Source organism: Lineus longissimus, chromosome 15 (assembly GCF_910592395.1).
Source record: "Lineus longissimus chromosome 15, tnLinLong1.2, whole genome shotgun sequence".
Taxonomy (NCBI): Eukaryota; Metazoa; Nemertea; class Pilidiophora; order Heteronemertea; family Lineidae; genus Lineus; species Lineus longissimus.
In genome coordinates, this window is record NC_088322.1 from 14,328,616 (window position 1) to 14,343,079 (window position 14,464).

Genomic DNA, 14,464 nt, shown 5'->3' on the forward strand with positions numbered 1-14,464 from the left:
CCAATTCATGACTAGGGCTATCTCAGTTTCTCACGAGAAATAATGGGGACTCGTACTGTTTATTGATATAGATGGGTAGGCTCATACGCAATGAATGAGGCCTAGGAAAACAAATGTAACAAAATAGATACATGATGCTATCGGGCATTTTTCAATTAGCATCAGGTGAAAGAACTGATACAGCAGGCCAAGGTTGGCTCCACAACAACAGGCTGAACAATGTATGCATAAAACCACCGTACTATTATAAATATGTGCTGGTGCACTCTCTGAGTAAATGAACTCAGTGTGTTTCACCTAGTTGAACTGAAATGTATGCATTCGATGCATCAAATGTTAGTGCATCAACTGAACGTAAGATGCAATTATCCTCATAACTAGGGCTTTTACACCATTTGCTTTCTCTAGGATGCTTTATAGTAACCTCTTTAGGTTTAATATGTAGGCTACAGATCGGGCTCCGATGCATATAAATTAAAAAATAAGACTCGAGTTTCCCCTACTACTGGTCGAGTACAAATCGCCCTCAGCTGCTATCTGAAACCCCAGAACGTTTTCTGTGGAGACCGGGATAATAAAAATCCCAAAGCGCTTCACAACAGTTACCAAGCTAACTGAAACGAGCGATTTATAAAAGCGAATTATTGTAATTATTATCATCATTTTTAAGTCCGAGTAGAATTATGCATGAGAACGTACACAGACAAGTATCATTTTGATCCTCATTTCCCTCATTACTTACATGTAGTTGGCGGAATTCCTTCGACCTAAATGATGCAGATCTATTCCAATCTATTTGGGTTTAATGGAAGGTCTCAAAAAGCAAAGGAAACATGGAGGGTTATCTGCAAACTGCAAACACTTAAGCGACCTGCAAGCTCTCCGTTTCAAAGTATCAAGTTACAGATACAATAGGCAAATGTTATACCTGTAGGGCCTATTGGCATTGTAATTGGACTGCCTAGTTAAGAGGTAGATGCATGCAGCTGTTAGCTGTGCATCCGTAGGCTTAGTTTTAAGTTGGCTATGATTACAAATGTTGCAGAAAACATTACCTTGATTTGCAACTTAAGTTTGTGAAGCGATCCATCTTGATGCCCTTGATTATCAAAGTTTTGTTCATTGGTATACTTATTGAATAAAGGCTTCCTTCCCAGTAGTAAAATATTCTTTGGGATAACATTTCTCTTTTTTGGCAACAAACTAGGATCTCAAGGGAACACTTTGTCCCACGTTTTGTGACATCTGAACGCATTGATTCGTTAGCATGGATTTTCTATGTGCTGCTCTAAAACCACGTTCTCTGTTGTCTAGCGTTGTCTACTGATCCTTGTCTTGCTGCAGGCCACTATTCGCAAAAGGAATCTCGTAAGGTGTGTTGGCCTGTCCGAGGAAAAATCTCGTTGTCATGACTAAGGTTGCAGCTATATATTTGTAAAACCCTCAATTCTAATTGGTCGAAGACCCCCCTTCTTAAGGAACACTTGCAGTGACTTTTCTGAGGACATATTCTTTGGTTTAGTTTCTGTAATAATTATAAGGGAACAGTACTATGGTCTGCACAATTATCTCTAGGGAGTACCCTTTTCATAGCTGCATTGAAATAAATTGGAAAAGACAGCCCTTTGTATCTAACCCTCTTGTACATCTCTGAATACGGATTACACTGTTCAAGGATAACCGACCTGATCATGATTGCTGAATCAGCCGCCAGTGCAGGCTCTGCCGTTCACCGTCGGGGCAAAGCCAGCGAGGAAGAGGTAGGTCTCATTACCTCAGCTCTAAATACCACTTCATAATCTAACGGTAACCACATCATTATCGTCATCATCATCATCATCATCATTATCATCATCATCATCTTCGGCGATCGTATTTGCAACATTAAAACAACGCTGAAGAGCTCTAAAAATCAATGTATTTTAGGAATTCGGCAAAATGTACAGACCACGACAATATCTTTCTATCCAGACAGTAGAACGAAATGACATCACAAGCACAGACATGAAATAGGTCGCCTCTGTCGTCAGGGCAGTTTTGTATTGTCAATCGCAGCAACGGTGTTCGCTCTTTTAGTCGACTGTCAGCATAGCAGATGCAGATATCGCCTGGTTCTGTCAAAGTCTGGGAGATGGAGATACTGAAAATCGATCAAAAGGCGCTATCAGAAGATAAAAAGTACAGACGGGCGAATAACGGGTCTACTGTGATGTTTGTTTCGTTGTTTAATGTTACATTGGCTTTAATCACAGTGATGGTGAATTCGTTGGTGCAGAAATTACTACTTTGTGAGACATACTCTCATCAATCCTGGAGTTTGATAAGTCTCCGTTCTCAGCGGTGATTCAATACTGCTCTGTCTCACCCCCTACTTTAAAGTTTATGTAATGAATATGCAAACAGTTGTTGGGTGGGTGGGTGGGGTGGCGTTTGATATTTGATAAGCCAGATAGAATCCCAACTGTTATGGTGTAATGTCTGCCAACACTCTGGCGCTTATGCCTTGCCAGGGATCAAGATGGCAGACACGGAGCTTCTCATCCATGGTGTCACAAGTCAGCTGGCAGTCTCATGGCTTGATTGATGCATGTAGCCTTGGTGCAAGTGTAGAGCAACACACTTTCCTAATGAATATTTATCTAGAATTCATCATGGCTGTTGCCTGGTTCTTCAAAACAACATGAAATCAATAAGCTGAATATGTTTGCGCCAGCAAGATGTGTTCGTTAAGTTACTTCATCCAAAGAAATACACAGACAACAGTGTCAATAGTTCTTCACAACTCCGTGAGCTATTGCTTTTAGAACCAAGTTATTAATAGGCTAGCAGTTGTTGAAAACTATTTAGACAAAACTAGGATCCGGTTGGCCAGGGGGGTGGGGCGTTTATCTGCGATGCTAACACAGAGCTTCTGGCCGAAGTGCGAACAACTCACCTCTGTTTGGTCAAAACAATCAGTAAAGGGTTTGGTGCTATGGTTAAAACGATATTCTTTGCTCTAACGAAGCCACATTATTCTTCTTGTCACTTCGGACTAATAATGCTTTGAAAATCTTGCGTGAATCTTGATTAATTGAATTGCTTTGGATTGCCTCCAGCTGGATGTCGACTTGGCCAGAATCTGACCATGCGGCACCGTCCTTGCCAAATGGTACCCAATGGTGTGCTAAGGTTGAATTGATATGCATTAAAAGCAACCGTGGGGGCACCTTTCCTAATATGTATAATGGTGGTCGCTGCACGCTGCAGCAAAACAGCCCAATTGTCTCAACAATAAATTGTTCCAACCAACTCCACGACATGTGATGAAATGTGGTATAACATTGCTGAATATTGCAATGTAGTACAACTACAAGAGCGGGATCGTGCATCATCAGAACAATGCATTTATGGAGTAGGATTGACTTGCAAAGCGGCCCCACTAAAATATTTGCATTCAAGACGCGTCCCATATCGTAACTTTAGCACCATAAGGAAGTCTTCATCTCACCAACTATTCCCGGCTGCTCCGCAATCAATGGAAATAACCATCATTCCCTGTATTTTGGCGGTGCACAATGGATGTGTACATCATCAAGAATAGAAACAATTCATTAGCAACTCACACAGTGTTGAGCGTTCTGCAAACTTTCTCAGAGAGTCAGTTAGTTGTTTCGTGATGCATAATGAGAAATTTTAGTGAGAGAGTTTTGTATTAATTCGTGTCTACGATAAGATCGCATAAAGCACTGTAGGCGATAAGTTTATTTCGATTTCCTTTTGGAATATACCTCTTAACGGTGAATGCTTCTTCAAGTGGTGTGACATAATCAGCATTTCTTTGGATTTTCAAAGAATTTCATTCAAGGAAAGTTTGAAGGAAGATTTTTTTCTCTCTCTTTGATGAGTATATTTATGAAGAGCGGTTGTGACTAAGCCGTTTAACCCTGGGAGCTTTAGGAGTACATTCAACGATTGTTTCAAACTGTTTTCAAGAAGTAGGCGTGGTCTTTTTGTTGTCATTTATTTCACAGTACAGTGTCAGTGAAATACAGTAAAGACAGAGAATTACTGCCTGGTGGCAACATTGTACTCGTCCAGGTAGCTTACTAATGTATTTGCCATGCTGCTGCATAAGGTTGATGCACTATAAGAACCCCAAGCAGTGCAAGTCAGGTTAATAGCCATACTAAATAACCTCACTTTTTCCGTTTAGATGCTTCTCTGAACGGGAAAGGAGGAAGCATACTAGGACTGTTGTGATATTTCATCATTTTGTCATGCAATAGCAATTGTTGTAAAGCTATCATGTAATTGTAGAGATCTGTCGTGTTATTTTTAAATATTCGGGACCTGTGTCGATCTATTTTAACATTTGATGTAAGCGATCCTTCGGATGTCCGCCTCTTCAAATCCAGGCATTGCCAGTTAGTGTTGTTCAAAGTCAACATCGATTTAGTCTGCTATCAGATGTTGTGTCATTGCGTAGTCAATGATTATACATATTTTACCTGGACTTTCACTTTGAGAAAGATATCGTTGATTTACTGGAAATCAATCGCAAGTTCCAGTCGCCACAACATGTGAAGCCTAACACATTCTTAACCTTAACTGTTCGCAGACGGAGACCTTTCCATGGTTATTTCGATAGCTCATTAGGTTGCATAATATAAATATTGGGCGCCATAGCGAGTTCCCATAACCTTGTTATTGAATAATTGTAAATGCATTTGATGCTGTGTATATCAAGTGGCTATGAGTAGTTTTCAGAGTTACGTACCTGACTTGAGAGCAGTCCTTTGAAAGCAACCTTCCGATGGAAAATTGACGACAATCATTTGAAATTAGTTAACGTATCGTTTGGACATTTTCAATGTGGGGCCTCGAGAATCAAACAATTTTCGGTCAACCTGTGGGCATATTCGTCGGATAACTCTTGGATGTGAATTAAGCACTTGTGGAAAAAAAGAAACGGTTGACACGGTTATTGGATAATTCCTGTATGTGATATAGCTGATGATAAATATCAACAACTACGGCATTTGGTCTGGATAGTAGGCATGAATTAAAACGCCATGATTAAAACACTTTCAAGTGGGTACTCGTGTACGATATCGTGTATTTGTATCGAAAAAAAGAGAAATCCGTGCTATGTACGCTTATGAACGCCGTGAAGTTGGATATACACACACGTGGGATAATTTTATAGAAGTTCCTTTCTATTGCTTGGTATGAATTTCTCCACGATCATCGCTTGTACAGGGAAGTTGCTTTGACACGCGGAGTAATTTCGCAGTCTTGAACGTAACGAAGGATTTTTCGAACCCAGCATTCAGATTTTTGATGAAAGAACAATTTTACAAAAATCCTAACTTGTGGTCTTGAGACTACTTTGCAGGGGTTGGATAACGTATTACAAGTGGTTGTTACTTTTGACTGTGCCCATCTGCCAAATCTCGGTGATGAAAACAAGTCCCTCAAACGTAGTTTAATGGCATGATTACTTTTCGGGATATCTTCCCAATTCGAGTGCAAATTAATGATCTCACCCTTTCTCTGGAATAGTAACATTGTCGATTACTTTTGATTGATACTTTGTTGAGAATTCCAAAATCGGAGGAACAACTTGTATCGGTATACTCACTGACGAAGGAACCATCAAGATGTATACAAACGTTCAGGTCAAATCAGGAAAGTCGTCTGGAAATGTAAGTTGTAATAATGTTTTAATGTCGGACGCGGTTATTTAATGTCGGACACATTGTATCCATGGTTTCTGACTAATGTCGTGCGGGAGCCGATATTATTTAACCATTCTTTTAAACTTCACCATAATTTAGCTATTTTTAACGCGTTATGCACACTGCTTTTTAGATTTTGCTTCATTTTCCTGAATAGTAGAGTATCGACACTTTTAATAATTTTCTTTCTGTTTTGGCGTTACTAATTTTAAATGCTTTCTGCATCGCTCTGATCAAAAGCCGGTAATGCGCACCGCCTAAATCTCAACGAACTTCGTTGTCCACTGGTCGGGTCATTTCAATACGTACTTTTTCTCGTGGGGTTCTCATTTTTAACCCCCTCGTCCTGCATGAGGTTTGCCCGATTTGTCACTGTGTTAGTAGCTTTTTTACCCAATTTCAAAGTGCACTGAACAGATGACCCCGATGTGACTCGGTTGTCTGCACAGGTGGCAAATCACATCACTATGGTGTCAGAAAGCTTTCATCGATAACCTGAATGACTAATGTTTTCCTACCTAATTAATACAGGTTAGCAGTTTATTAGTCTTACCAATGAACGCTCATTTATTATTCATAAGCCATACTTTTACAATGATTACTACTTGTTTATGTTCGTGGGGAGGAGAAATCAGCCGGTCATTTGTAGAAATCGTCGTGGCAGGAATAATAGACTCCAATATGACAACCGATTCATTCCGCTGCATGCCACAAAATAATTTAAAAAATGGGTGATTCGTCCCCTCTAGTTCCGTCCTGTAAATGGGAAATTGCTAGCATATATTGATATAACATTCTCTCAATACAAATACGTCTTCCTTTATTTATTTGAATTATAATTTGTTTTTTCTCTAGACCTCGACCGGGATATGTGAGATCGAAGAGATGACCAAAAAGAACCGTGTTTTTATTTGGCCCAACCTCCAAAGATTCATTATGGCTACGTAATAAACTATTTCCCCTCCATTTTTCTCAAGCTTGGTCCAGAAAGTGTTCTTAGCAATTTGCAGCGAGATCAAAGAACAACCCGCTAATAGAGAGGCAGAGGTTTTAGTTAAGCCCTATCGACCAAACATAGCCATGCACCGTGCTTCAGTTCTAGATCTTGCGTAGCTATAGCTATGTAGGTTACTGACAAGTTGTTTCAGGAACTGAGAACGAAAAATAAAACGACTAACATCCTTTATTGGTTGTGGAGAATACGATTAATTGCGCCTACTTTCGCAATGCGCTTCTTTCCCACAGCAACTTCTGTTCTGTCTTTGATAAAAGTAGTACTTGGGTCGGTTATGAATGTTGACGACCAATGTGTTTGATGGGTAAAAATATGTTAATATTTCATGTCATATGCATACATGTACAAAAACAACACTGATCTATTATGCACACGATGTCACGGGTTTGATATTGTAAAAGCAAACAGTATATTAGTACATTATTCATTAGTCACACTGGAATATTTTCATATAGAAAATTGTATGTTTACGTTAGAAAATTAGTTTTTCCATGTAGATTTCCCCCAACAAATTGCTGGGGCTGCATATTCTCTATAACTATAGCTTTGATATCGGATTAATAATCTGAAAATCGGAAGGTTGGTGCCCAACTAGGACGCAGTACCTCGGCAAGGGCACACGAACGACGAATCTAATGGAGAAAGAAAGGAAACTTGTGATGGACTCCTTCCCTCTGCCGAAGACAGAGACACGAGTCCAAAAACTCCAATTAGCGCTCAGTCGTTGTGGTTTCGTAACTTGAACTCTGAAACAAAGCCTCGCGGTTAGAACTGAACCAATCCATGGCCAAGACTGCGTTGCCTTTTACAAAGCCAGTTACTATCTGAGTTTCGCTACGACTATTTTTCTCCTCTTCATTCAAATGGCGAATCAATAAAAGTTGGGCAACTTGCTCGTGGTTGATATTAAGTTTGGCAGTGACTGGAATCGGACCCACGACCCCTCATTCGTAATGCCAAGACCTTAACAACAACACCATGTGTGGTTCCTGTTCACGCTCTTATAAAGGCTGCGGCCAAACGTATCAACTCGGGGTTTATTGCGTGCAAACATCATCTAGAATTGATAAGTCCCGATATTCATTAAGAAAGCCGTAATTTGAGGAGAGGGAAAGAGACGCCGACCAGACGTCTAGAGTCTGCTAAGTGGTCGGTATCACCCCCAACGGAATGGATAATGCCTCTGATATAGGCTATGGCAAGGGGAAAGATAATAACGTGGGTTTGGTCGGTGTTTAGTATGTAACACGGAGCTCTGAGAATATCATTTTGGAGAAGCGTGGGACTGATCAAGCTGGTCACACTATTTGGCCTAAATAGCGAATTGACAAAATTGGATCGAGGCTGGCAGAAAAGCGTACGGCGCAATGAAATTCTGATATCCATCTTGAAGCCTAGATTACAAAATTCCATCGAACTCTCATGGTATCTACAATCACCGAAGGCGATTTTCTTACAGGTAGGCTTGGTGGGCTTCAAGCAAAAATCACCACTTCAAAAACCTAATATGATCATCCTATGGTCGCCCAATGACTGAGCCGTAGTAGTTGGGTAGAATGATGGCGTTGGCAGTGTTTCCTGTGGTAGTCTGATGTCGTATGGCAATATGGCCTACCGTTGTCGGATGCCAAATTGCATTATAGGTTTCGTAGGACCTATCCTGGTAGATTGATTGTCTGATGCCAAATACGAAATCTAAAACTACGGGGCGTCACTTGAATACACCCCTAGGGCTAGTCTCCTCCATCTTCACCAGAAAATGAACAATCGAATTGTATATCAATTTTAATCACCATTTGATACTTCTCACGTGGTCGCCTGCTGAGCGGCAGCCAATAACAGAATTTTTAATTTCTCAAGTGCCGATTTACGATGAAGCTAGCTAACATTATTGCACGCTGTAATAGGCTTCTGTTAGCATAAGGCGGTATGTTCACACGCTTTTTGTAGCCAGTGCGTTCTGAATTTGAAAGTGACGGGGATGAGCCAACCTTATTGAGGATTGAAATATTTGGGATCGTTGTCGAAAAAAGTATATCAATAAAAAGGTAAGTTCCACCCTCGGATTGTAACTTTAGGCTGAGTTCAATATGCCAGTAATAACATGCGTACATTACCTTGTAGATTTACATTTGTCGGACGTATTTCATTCACTCTCAAAATTTAATCGATTGATTTTTGCTACTTCATTGCTAGATATATAGGTGAGTCGTACATATACGTAGCTGGGTACTGATCAGCATATCAGTTTGAATGGCAAACCAGAGCTAAGTTGTTTAAAACCAGATGGTCAATGCAATGCATTATAGTTAATGCAAGGTTATGTCCACCGCAATCTGGCTTGTCGCAAATACCACAGCACAGAGGACCTGCTCTCACTTCTAGGCCAGGAAGTAGTTGATTATAGCACCCAGAAAAAGAACGCGAGTTTGGTTTACCCTCGCCATGGATTGCAATGTACTGTACTGTGTAATGCATTGGCGCATGTACAAGACAAAACATCTCATAGTCATACTGTTGGAGCTTTTTATGTGAACGAACATTTTCTTTTTAATCGATTAATTGAAGTGATAAATAACATATGCAACAAACCTTTTTATTTCTGCGGCAACGTAATTTATCATCTACATGTGCGGTAAATGATTACATGATATGATGAAACCCACCATTAAAAAATTGTGTAACGTACACTTCGGAGTTTTGATCCTTGAAACTTATTCCCCGAAGTGCCAAGATAAGTTTGAAATTAAGTTGGGTTTGAAATTTCATAATATCGTTCATCATGTCACTTTTGTTTGTGCGAGCGTGACTATGCTGAAGTGTTCCTCATTTACTGTAGAATTCCATCAATCAGTTGCAAAAGTTTTGAATTGCTGATATAGAAGACATGTTGAAAATATACACTGTCCCGTGAAAACCAATACGATAGGCAGGTTTTGCAACCAATACGAACGTTCAAATACGAAGCACGAGAATCTATGGTGTCATCAATTCATGCTCGAAGTCATTTGTATTACATTATACTCGTAGGGAAGGTTTAAAAAATATCGTCAATTGATAATATTTACAGTCTTCGTACTTCTTCGTATAGGTTTGCGAAACCTTCTTGTTGATGACATCGATATCATTCACAAATTGAAACTAAACTCGCCGGTTAGACAATACGCGTGGAGAGTCGTATTCCAATACACGGAACGCGATGAAGATACGTCCAATTATTGGCGCATTTTAGGTTTAGTTTTGACTGCAGAAAATGCCAGATAAAGCTCGCAAAACTAATGGAATGAATTAAATTCTCATTCCCGTCTGTGTTACATACACAACGTGTATCCCTTTATATTAGTGGAATTTATCTAAAACTATATGTATCCTTTATTATTAGTGGCACTTATATGAACAAAAATCTAGAGTTGGCCACTACTCTTACCCAGTTAGATTGACCATCGCCAAAGGCCGGACGCGCCGTCATTCCGACACAAGCTTCCTCGTGGCTGCAATAATGTTTACATTGTCATCTTAGACACTCCTTCTCCTCAATGAAAAGAAAATAACTGTTATTGGCTTCGAAATCAGTTCATACAAAGCCTCCAGTGCAAGTCTTGCACGTTCCCGTATTGAACTACAGAAATGCACTATTACATGAGGTAGAACGGTAACCTTTGCAAAATTACCTTCATTGCGCATGACTTAAAGGTTCTCGTTCTCAAAACACGCAATTTTTGTCATGCTGAAACCTCTCAGTTATCTTCATCTCAGCACTATGTAACCACACGGGTCAGCAGTGTTTGACCGGTAATACACTGCTCGATAGGTTGGGCCAGAAAGATTCAGAGTCTAAGCCAACAATCCACGATCTGTTGACGCAACTAGTGACATAATACCGGAATAGACATACAGACATCTTCAGGCTGCGTCCTATCCGAGAAACAGCATACACAGTATATTTTCAGAAGAAGTTCATATCTTACTCTGCATTCCTGGTTCCATTTTCATCAAATACCGCGTTCTGTCACAATTTCCTTGGTTTTTGCTCAGCAGACCAGCGTGGTCAAAACGAGGTTTATTCAGAGCGATACAGGGCGATGCACGCGGCGCATGGTGATTCAAAATGGCAAGCACCCGAGGACAATGCCCTCAAATTTGTAAGTAGTTCGTGCTTTTGATTTGCTTAGATACAAATCTACACTTATACCCAGTTTTTAGTATCTCTGCTAGTTTTATCTTCTCTTTTGAGCTCATTATACCACTCAGTGATTTCCGAACGCAGAGTTTGGGGTACTTTCGATGCTAGATAATTGCCCAATCAAAAGTTCAAGTCCTGTGTCCCCGGCGTGGTTATTGTGAGGACAGTGAAGAGGCCCTAGTTCCGCTTTGATTTCGGAAACGGATGAATTTTCAATTCCGGTCGTATAAATTTGACTATTCTTCTCTTTCCCACAGTTGTCAGTTAATTTGATTTAGTTGTCATCCGTTGGCATATGATACAGTCGAATGGCTTCTCTAAGATGTAATGTACGATGCCTCTTAACAAGAACGTTTCAATGATCACGCTAGACTAATCAGATTGAGACTTTGAAAATTTTCTTTGCCCCTGTGCTCATCCCACTTACCAAATCACGCTTTTCCGCACATTAAGACATTCATAATGCTTTTCACGTTTTCTTAGATACTCGTTTTTCTTTATGCTCATTTCGTGCATCATCCAAACTCGTATCCTGTTGGTATTGCTGATCGTTCCACTTCCTGTCTGTCTGAGGATCATCTTTCTTGAGTTCAAGATTCCAAGTTTTATTTTTTGCGGATAGTTTCGTTTGGCTATGTTGAGCAGAGTGAGTTTGGACATTAGGCAGGTTTCGTAACCATTTCGATTGTCGGATGATTAAGTACGTTTAAGTCATTATGGTGTCATCAAGTCAATTTCGTATTGATTAATACGACGCCCGAAAGTCTGTTTTTACATTGTAGCGCAAGAAATCGATAAAATCTTTAAAACTCTTCTGTTGTCGATCAGATAATGATTTCATAGGCTATCGTTGTAATAGTTCGTACTTTCAGAGTCACAGAATGGTTTTGGAAGGAACATCATGTCCGAGAATCAATCACGTTTTTGCTGCCAGTTATTTGGTCATCATCAGCATGACATATAATGCACCGATTATTGTTACAGATGTGCAACAACCCATAATGAGACCGATACAAATCATTTGGGCGGATTTCTCTATTTAAGTGTGGGAGGGAATACATGTATGTACATTTAGTTAGAAAAGTGAAGTCTTAATTAATTAATGAATTGTTATATTGATGTGAGGGAAGGTTGACCATTTTCGACACATTTTATGATGTCTAACTTTTAAATATAATAACTTGGTTTGTTCCTGATTTCAACATAATGTCAACTTTTTCATCTTTTCTTGTTTCATCAATTCCAAAAGGAAGAGGTATGTAGACATTTCTAAACACTTCTTGTGCACAAAAATAGTGACGTCATTGAAACTCGTGTTCTGACAAAAAATGGCGGCGAAATGCTTGTACTTTTAGACAAATACTACCGATTGAATTGGTTCTCAAAACAAAGTGATAGCCTTGAAGAAATATCTGAGAAGAATAAAGAAATAGCAATCGTATGAATATCAAAATGGGTCACATGAGACATGAACGAAATGACGTGACTTAACCATGTTTGTTTGTTGTCCTAAGCGTTTTTAGTTTTTTCCGGAACTGCTCGATTATCCGTGAAGGGCCTTTAGTTTTTTGTAAGTTTTCGTCTTCATCATGGACGACTTTCTCTCAGTGTCAGTGTCAATGGTGTCGTTGTTGTTTGAAGACGGATTGATGTTTTTTGCCTTAATTGTTTGTTAACGAAATTTTCTTATTCATGTTTACGTGTGGGTAAAGTCGGCGTAGCATCAGGTTAAACCGTTGCCCGTCATCAACACAAATTAGTACCCTAGTGTTTTAATTGTTTGGCGTTCGTTTGTGTGCCATCTTTCACCGGCAACATGGCTTGAACTGAAAAATAAATACTGTGGCGACGGTGCTTAAGCCGGTGGGGGGGGGGGGGGGGGCTATTCCACCTGTAACATGCCGCTGCGTAACAGACGATGTTTTTCCGTCGTGAAACGACCAATACCGCTGGTGTCAGTATTCGGAATTTTCAGTTCTTCGCTCAGGAGTTAGATGGAATCACTAGTGATCTCGCGCAGTCCTCGATCGATCTGTGCAATAGTTGGTATACGAATCTTCTCATAAACGCTGATGGTAGCACTGGGGATGTCTCTTGACAGAGAAAGGAACATTAACAACTACATGTAATTTTCTCAGCATATCGTCTTTGTGTGGTCATGTCCCATTGGTCTTGTTAGTGATTATCTGTGTAGGCGATACCAACTTAAAAATTATGCACATCACTCCCCAGAGAGTGGTCTTAAATGACTCGGAAAAATTTTCAGTTTGGTGCGTCAAATGGCTAGTCCTATGATTAAAAGGTGACGACTCCTGTCTGTAGACTAGCGACCAATCATGTATTTTGTATACCCGCAGCATAGACTGGATCTACCCACTGCATAGGCCTACCAGCAATTAAGAGCCAGTTTTTATAAGAATCAGAGAGTGGGTGATATATGACTCAGATTTGCCTGAAATTTTTGTTTCGTGAAAGGCCTATTGGTAGATAGAAAATCCTGAAATTTCAGGTCCCTAAAACAATTTTTTTTTTTCTAGGGCCCCTGGATCGAACGGTCACTGTTTTGAGGGTCAAAATTGGACTTCTTAGAAAAATTGATTTTGAAGTTGAAATATCTCTCTTTGCGCCGATGACTGCCCATCTTTATTTTGATAGATGTTGATCTATGATGGAAGGAGCTGCGGAAAATGGAAAAGTTTCCGTGGGTAGTTGATTCCTTCTTTGCCTTTGCCAATTGATTTTATTGTCTATACTCAACTAATGAAAACTTTAATTGAAACCACTAAATTTGGCAATGATTGATGCGTTGGCTGCTATTACACAACTGAATTGTTTAAAAGTTAATGCGCAGCTGAGCAACCGCGTTTTTGAACGTTATCAATCAGGCTGTACATTTGCAATGCATCCTCTTCGTTCGTTGTATTCCGGCTGAGGGGTCCGGATATCAAGAAATCATTCGGTAGAAATTCAAAGTTGACAAACACATTTTTGATACATAAGCCCAAATTTATGACGGGCCACTGCAAATGTGGTCTTTCAGGCCCTGCACGATGTAAAAGTTTGGCACTTATGTAGAGATTACATTAACATTTCGCCAAACGAACGACTCTGATCTTGACCCGTTATTCCAATGATGTCCTTCACAGGCAATAATTAAGAAGTCCCTTGATGCAGCATAATCAATTTGATAGATCCCGGACAGAGATCTCGTGGGGAGGCTGAAATATTAGTTGGAGAGCATGAATGTCGTTCTGATTCTACGATAAGTGTACGGGGATTCCGCGGAACGAATAAAGTATTTGCAATACGTATGTCATGCGTTGTTTTTGTAGTTACGAATTCGATCCTTGACACAGGCCGTAAATCATTCTGGTAAAAAGGGGCTGAACATCATCCAGGATTCATCAACCTTTCAGCACAAGTATGCAAGCGCCACAGTCAATCTGATGTGTATCGAACGACTGCTGGCCACTCAGCTCATTACTTCTGTCACAGGATCAGTTACCCACAGATTTCCGACCAGTATCGTATTGACTAACAAGTACT

General features: G+C 40.0%; 1 protein-coding gene across 1 annotated transcript in view; it reads left to right on the forward strand.

Moving 5' to 3' along the window:
• The first annotated feature begins 1,755 nt into the window (after positions 1-1,755).
• The window catches only part of LOC135499862 (inactive dipeptidyl peptidase 10-like), a 173,780-nt gene continuing 161,071 nt past the window's right edge, over positions 1,756-14,464 (forward strand). The window contains exon 1 of the mRNA XM_064790858.1: positions 1,756-1,760. The gene's annotated coding sequence lies outside the window, so the exon portion shown is untranslated. The remainder of the gene's footprint in view (positions 1,761-14,464) is intronic.